Source organism: Montipora foliosa, chromosome 9 (genome assembly GCF_036669935.1).
Source record: "Montipora foliosa isolate CH-2021 chromosome 9, ASM3666993v2, whole genome shotgun sequence".
NCBI lineage: Eukaryota > Metazoa > Cnidaria > Anthozoa > Scleractinia > Acroporidae > Montipora > Montipora foliosa.
Window position 1 is genome coordinate 37,080,392 of NC_090877.1, and position 7,213 is coordinate 37,087,604.

The window sequence follows — 7,213 nt, forward strand, 5'->3', positions numbered from 1 at the left end:
AAATACATGTCAGTAACACATTGCTTTCCTGCATTTGATCCAAACACAGATTCATTACCTTGATTAAAGTCTACACAAACTGTATGAGTAGGATCAACTAATTCATTGAAATTGATAGAACCTTGATGCTTGTTCACATCACTCCCTTGGCTAATATCTGCAATAACTGCTTTTGCTGGATCAAACACTCTAGGCCCAGGGTTCTCCTCGAAATCGTTTGACATTCTCTCAAGAACAGTGCGAGAATATTGTAGCACAATTTTAGTTAAACATACTGTCACTTCATTCTCACATCTATACCGCTGTATCAAGCATTTTAATGTTGGTAAATAGAATACACTGGGGTAAAAATAGGTCATGCATACCAATTCTGGCTCCATACTGTTCATTTGTGGCACCCATGTTCAAGTTGCTGCTGTTTAATTTTCCTACTGCACAATACTAAATACAGTATTGGAGTACACAATTATCAATAAACTACAATGCTAGCTTCACAGGAACCAAAATGGCTCTTGACATCTTCTTGAGTGTAATGAAAATTCAAATACAGTTTGAAGTACTAAACTATTATTTTACACATTGTTTTGCAATGGCAAGTTCACAGCAAACAAAATTACCTTTGAGGTAATTTTTCACTGTAATTCAATTTAGGTTTCGTTGGTTCTCTTCACCATCTCTTTAGCCAAGAGAGTATGAAGGTAAGAGAGGTAATCCCTCATATTGGCCCTATTCCCATCGTAATCCCTATTAAGTTATTTTTAGATCTCCTGCGAGTTCCGGTATTCCCACGAGGGTTAACTGATAGCCTATCATATGTTCCCCCTTTTACGATTCATTGCGTGAGAATTCGCTCAGCTGTCAACATTGGTAAAATGGGCACATATGATTGGCTATCAGTTAACCCTCGTGGGAATACCGGATCTCGCAGGAGAGCTAAAAATACCTTACGAGGGATAACGATGGGAATAGGGCCAATATGAGGGATTACCTTTCTTATCTTCATACTCTCTTGCTTTAGCTTAATACATGTACTACGGTGGCCCAGAAGGCTCACACACAAACACAAAAGAAAGCGCAAATAAAAAAAAAGAAAACGCAAACAAAGCAAAGGAAACGAAAAGAAAAAAAAAAAAGAAAACGCAAATAAAAAAAACGAAAACGCAAACAAAAAAGCGCAAATAGGCCCATAAAACGTCCAATACATAACAACTTTCAACGTTATATAAATCACACCAAGTGTCATTCTAAAGCATCCGTATACCACGTTTGCCTACGAGAACGCCCTTTACCCTCATCTACCGTAAACTGGCCGCTGTACCCACATGTACCTTAATTTGGCGGCTTTATACCTCGTTAACCTTCTTCTACTACAAGCTAACCTCGTTCTACCAACCCTCATCTATTCTAAGTTAACCGCTTTTACCCTCAGCCACCCTAAGTTGGCCACTTTATACCTCGTAAACCTTCATCTACCCCAAGTTAACCTCCTTCTACTGCGTTGACCCTAATCTACTCTACGTAAACCACATTTACCCTTATCTACCCTAAGTAGGCCACTATATACCTGGTTTACCTTCATCAAACTCCAAGTTAACCTTGTTCCACCACGTTAACCCTCATCTACTCTAAGTTAGCCACGTCTACCCTCATCTACCCCAAGTTAACCCCCTTCTACCACGTTAACCCTCATCTACTCTATGTTATTAAACCACGTTTACCCTCATCTACCCTATGTTCGCCGCTTTATACTTCGTTGACCTTGATCTACCCCAAGTTAACCCCCGCGCCTTCTACTACGTTAACCCTCATCTACTCTAATTTCTTAATTTTGGCGTTATGTTTTGAAAAAACTAGGAAGTTTAAGCGTACTAAGCTATTGGGGTAATTGCTATGTGTAACCATAATTAATAGAAATCACAACAGCGCCTTTCTTACGCTTATTTGCAACGGTACACCACCGTGACGGTGATCCGTTCATTGCTAAATGATTTCAGTAGACTGTAATTAATTTAACGACAACGGTCGCCATGGGAAAAAAGGCTTATTGCTTGAAAATGTCTTTACCGTTAAGTTGTGTTGTAGTGCTTATTTTCAAGTAATAAATCGGCAAAGAAGACCGATTTAAAGGGACCGTGAATACTTTTAATTTGTAAGAAACGGCGGGGGTGTGGTGATGTTCATATTGTTTATATACATAAGGAATTTTCGTTCTACAAGTCAATGGGTCCAGTCATGTATCTAAGGGTATATACCCGTAAATATAACTTTCTTTTTGAAGAGCTATTCGTTTTAAATACTGAGCAGTTTCAACCCTCTAATTCTGATGAAACCAAAAACCTTTTTTCTGTTTCCACCTATGTAAGAATGCATTTACACACAAAAAAAGAACATTTACAGCTGTGCGCTATTGAGCTTAAAACGAATCACGGTAATAACTAATACTTGATACCACAACCCCTCTTTTCAGATGACTATGTCACAGTGTTTATAATTATTTTACGGGTAAAAATCCCGTCCCTTTTTCGTAGGACCTATGGCCTGACACAGCAAATGAGGTGCCTTCTTCGTCTTTCACTAAGCTTGAACTTACGCCCTCTTTTTGAGGAACTTTTCAAACAAGAGGGAGTGCTACTATTTTCTTTGGAATTCTTACAACACATGCTGTTGAAATACCACAAAAATCACCAACGTTACAATGGTAGCGTTCTTAAATTTAACGCGCAGTAAGTGAAAAGCTCTCAGCCGTGTGACGTTTAATTTTGAAACAGTGTTTAAAGGCCATTGCGCTTGTGCAGCTTTGCTCTAGTAATTCTACAAGCTATCTTTCCTTAATTTAGCGACAAATCAAATCTTTATATCAATTTTAAAAGTGACTGAATGTGCTTGAACGCATCCGCGTGGGTCTAGTTTGATCGAGAGAAAAACAACGTTAAAACTTGTGTCACGACAAAATAAAGTTTCAGGGTCAAATATTGCAAGGTTTTATAAGAATAATTATCAGTTCAAAGTGAAGGCACCAGAAATAGTTTTGGAACGATCAACTTTCGCAAAATGTCACCAAAAACTATAAGCTCCCACTAAACTATGTAACTAAGATATTACGCTTTAACTACGCCATGCAACCACTCGTTTCGACTTGAAACTGAACTTGTCATGTCCATATAGACACCTAAGCTGTGGATGTAGAAAAGGTATGGCTACGAAGAGAGGAGATGCCAAAAAAATATGCAGCTTGCAAGGATAAAGTAATAAAGTCCAAGTGCCCTTGCCTGGGAAATGGACAGAGATGCTCCTCTATGTGCTCCTGTGTATAGATTGCGAAAATGTGCACGATGCACGTTCCCGCCCTTCCGCAAGGCCATCAGGAGTGAAGAGGAAAAGATCTGCTGCATGGTATCTACAAAAGGGTCAAGGGATCATAGTTCCTATCGTCGGCAGGAATTTCTCAAATACATGGACCATGGACGAATTATGAGTCAGTTTTGTTAACAATTGTAACTAGAGCTATTAATTTAACAGATGTAGAATCCTCTCCGGGAAATATTTCCACACTGTACAATTTCGTAGTGGCGTCTAAATTCTTGGGAGAAGTGCCCGTCAGTCCGTCATCAAAAAGAGCCATGGAGGTAGCTGCCAAGTTGACTCACATGGAAAAAAGAGAGACGTTGTGTGCGCTGGTCTTTCAACAGACCAACCTAATTAGTGCACAGTTTGGCTAATTTTCCCTTTGATTTTTATGTGAATATAGTTTTGTCGTGGACTTTCAAAGCCTAGATAATGTAACAAAGGACGTGCTAACGATATCTTTATGATCAAAACTAGCAGAGGATAATGGATTGGAAAGCCGGCAAAGACAATCTTTTTTGCGTGTCTTCTATTGACGTAATCATTTATGACTTTCTTGTATTTCAGCGCCAATTCTGGATCCTTCTTGAGCTTCCTTTCGGTCGCGTGGAGTCTTGAAACTACCATAGCTCGGTTGTTTGGCATGATTGGCTCACCTTTCCATAGCGACGGTGTTTTATAGTGATCCCGCTCTTTCACTGTACTGCTCTGCAAGATAGCCAGGGCTCTTTGGTCTTCAATGGACAGGGTGGCTTCTGAGGATTCTTGCTTCGTCGCATAAGACTCAACCTCCAAAAATCGTTCAATTTGATGTTGCAGAGGGAGCCCTTCGATTGTTGCAAGAAGGTTTGCATTGATTGTTTAGCACAGTCCTTTGGTTGCGTTACCAAAGAGAGTCCATCCAAGAGGGGTCTTAATGGCGATGGGCTCGTCCACTCGTCTCTGGCGGACTTCGAGGTGAATCAGCAGGTGGGCCATATCAGATCCAACTAGAAGCATTACTTTGGAACCGTCAACATCTGGTAAGTCGATATACGATAAATGACTCCACTGTTCGATGGCTGCCCTTTTCGGCAGTTTGACGGACGGGATATTAAGCTTGCCATTTACCCACGCTCCATTCACCATTACTGGTTCCGAATAATCTTTAGACGAGAGACCAAAACTCACTCTCTTCAAACGCTGAATCTTCACATCATTGCCGACCGTGCTCAGGTTAAGTTGGTAGGCTTCACCAACGAGTTGTAGGTGGTCTGCTAAATCCCTTTTGATAAGGGTTGAGGCACTTCCAGGATCGAGAACAGCGTACACGTTCTCCTTGGCTATGGATCTGAACTGGTAGGACTTGAGGAGGACCTTTCGTTGGTGCTAAACGCAAACTTGGTGGACGTTACTCTCTCGCAGTGGTTAATGAACTTGGGGAGGGCCCGGAACGCCGAGCAACTTCTTGCGGAGGAACGGATGTCCTGGGTGTGCTGCTGTGGGTGTCTGTTGGATAATCGGGATTTGAATGTACTTGGTGACCTTCATGTAACAGTGTATGGTGGGGTAGACGACAATGTTCCTTCAAACAGCGTTTTTTACCGGGGCAGCATTTCGCCTGATGGTTTCCCTGTAAGCCATTGAAACAGAGTTTATGTTCCCAAGCAAGTTTTTGTCTTTCTTGGAGTTGCTTGGACTAAAACACCGGACAATACGCAACAGGATGCCTTTCTCGGCAAACAACACACTTCTTCCTTTTAAACTGAGCATTCCTTTCTGCTTCTTTATTTTGAAAGTTGGCCTGACTTTCCTTTGAGTTGTAAGAGACGTTGCTGTCTCTCCGAACTTCCGTGAGAAGCCCTGTTGCCACGGCCAGGGGGTGCAACTGAGGAGTTTGCTTCAAATCAGTGATAGCATCGCTTTCCACTAGTACTTCGTTGGGGAGCTCTGCTCTAGTGTCAAGGGGATGCAATTTGATGCTTGATTTCGATTTGGTAGATCTCTGCTTCTTGCTCCATTCCTCGCATATAAAATCCTCCAGGGGGTTAAATGAGGTGTCAACTCATTTATGCAACCATTTTTCAAACTCGACCAGGTTGGACTTATCCGTACGACCATCTATGTGCTCATACCATCTTACTCTTAGGTGCTTCGGTAGTCTCATAGTTGCTCTGTTGAGATACTCCGGGATTTGGAGTATAGCCGACAGACCCATCTTCACACACCACGTCGTACATGCTTTCACTTGGTAATAGTAGTCCCGCAAGGCTTGTCTAACATTCGACGACACAAGGGTGCTGTCCAGCATGTTGCTTAGGTAAGCTGTTGCAACACTATTAGGGTTTCTAAACTGGCCTTTCAATGTCTTTAGGGCGACTGCATAGCTATGGCCTCACCACCGAGGTTTTGAAATAGGTAGGCCATCTTATCTGTATCAGCAAGTGTCGTCTTGTTGTGTATTTGGTCACGAAATCTTTCAATAAACTTTGGCCAATCAATTGGTTTGCCTGTGAACTTGAAGAGCTCAAGCGTTGGTAATCGCTGCTTTTCATGTGCTCGCAAAAGAGCTACGCTTGAATCTGTTTGCAAGCTATCAGAGGTCAAGCGGAAGACAGTTTCTTGACCCTCTGTGAGATTGTCAATAAATGAATTTACTAGTTCTTCAGCTTGAGCTGAATGATACTTAGTGGTTACTTTAAAATCACTTGGGTGGGGAGTTGACGCCTTTCCAGTACCCGGAGCCCATTGCGCCATGAACGATGGTTGAGAGTAACGAGTGGAGGACGCGCATTTTGGTTCACAAGAGGCCCAAGCTAAGTTGCCACTACAAATAGTACTGTAAGTCGATGTCGAAGGGATACTTGTAGCCCTTCCCAGGGGAGTAGTACCATGACAAATTTATGTATCAAAATAAGGAGTGGATGCACTACCATTACAAGATGACCCATGTTTATGGTAGGTCATAGTCGTATGTCCAGATAAGGGGAACTCATCAAACACTTGGGTCTTTTCAGCTAAGCTGACAAGGGTTGGTGTACCTTGGAATGAACATTTGTTTCCAGGTTGAAGGAGATCTGGATTAGGTACTTTAGCAGAAGTACTGAACGGTAGCACATTTAATTCACTTGCTGTGGCAAATGGTAACTAACTTATGCCCAAATTGGGAACATCCTTATTAGCGGTATGAAATTGTAAATTCTTTAATGGCAAAGACTTGGGACATGTACTCAGGGGAGTATCTTTATATGAAATGGCAGTTTGTCTGTCATAATTTAGGGATGCGTTTGAGTAAATAGCTGGCTTACTTCCTTGGGAAACATATCCCGTTGTCATTGCAGGTTCAACTTCAATACATGGGCTTGAATGTTCATCTTTACTGTCCAGATCACTAACTGTATGGGGACTGGGAACTAAATAATGTTTCAAAGATGGCGAAGTTTGACTGACCTTAACCCTTCGCTCAATGACCTCTTTACCTTCAATAAGGTCTTGTCCCAGTATTTCATTCTCAAGCTGTGCTACGTCTGCTTGGACTTGGGCGTAAGTTATGGCCATATCGTTCTCTCGTTTTAACCGTAACAGATCGAGCTCCCGTTTTCGATATTCCACTTTCAACTCCAATTCCCTTTGGGCCATTTCTTCTCTAAATTCCTTCTCACGTGCCTCATTTTCCCTTTTTACTCGCTCCTTTAACTGCTTTGCTTGAAGGTTCGCGATGGCGGCCTTAATTTGGGCGTCCTTTCTCCTCCTTGACGAACTTGATCACGAATTTGAACCTGTTTGGTTTACCGAATCTTTAGGTTGTATTAGACTGCTGTGAGGCTGCGATATTACTTGTTCATCCGCAGAATGAAACCCTTCTTGCTTATCCATCCCCTAGCTGGCC

General features: G+C 41.9%; 1 long non-coding RNA gene and 1 pseudogene across 1 annotated transcript in view; one reads left to right on the forward strand and one right to left on the reverse strand.

The window, feature by feature from the left end:
* LOC137970792 (uncharacterized) overlaps positions 1-1,918 on the forward strand; it is a 25,225-nt gene extending 23,307 nt beyond the window's left edge. The window contains exon 4 of the long non-coding RNA XR_011116870.1: positions 1-1,918. This exon is cut by the window's left edge and continues 124 nt beyond it. This is a non-coding gene — a long non-coding RNA (uncharacterized lncRNA).
* A 2,310-nt stretch (positions 1,919-4,228) lies between these two features.
* Positions 4,229-6,963, reverse strand: LOC137971799 (uncharacterized; annotated as a pseudogene).
* Positions 6,964-7,213: the final 250 nt, after the last annotated feature.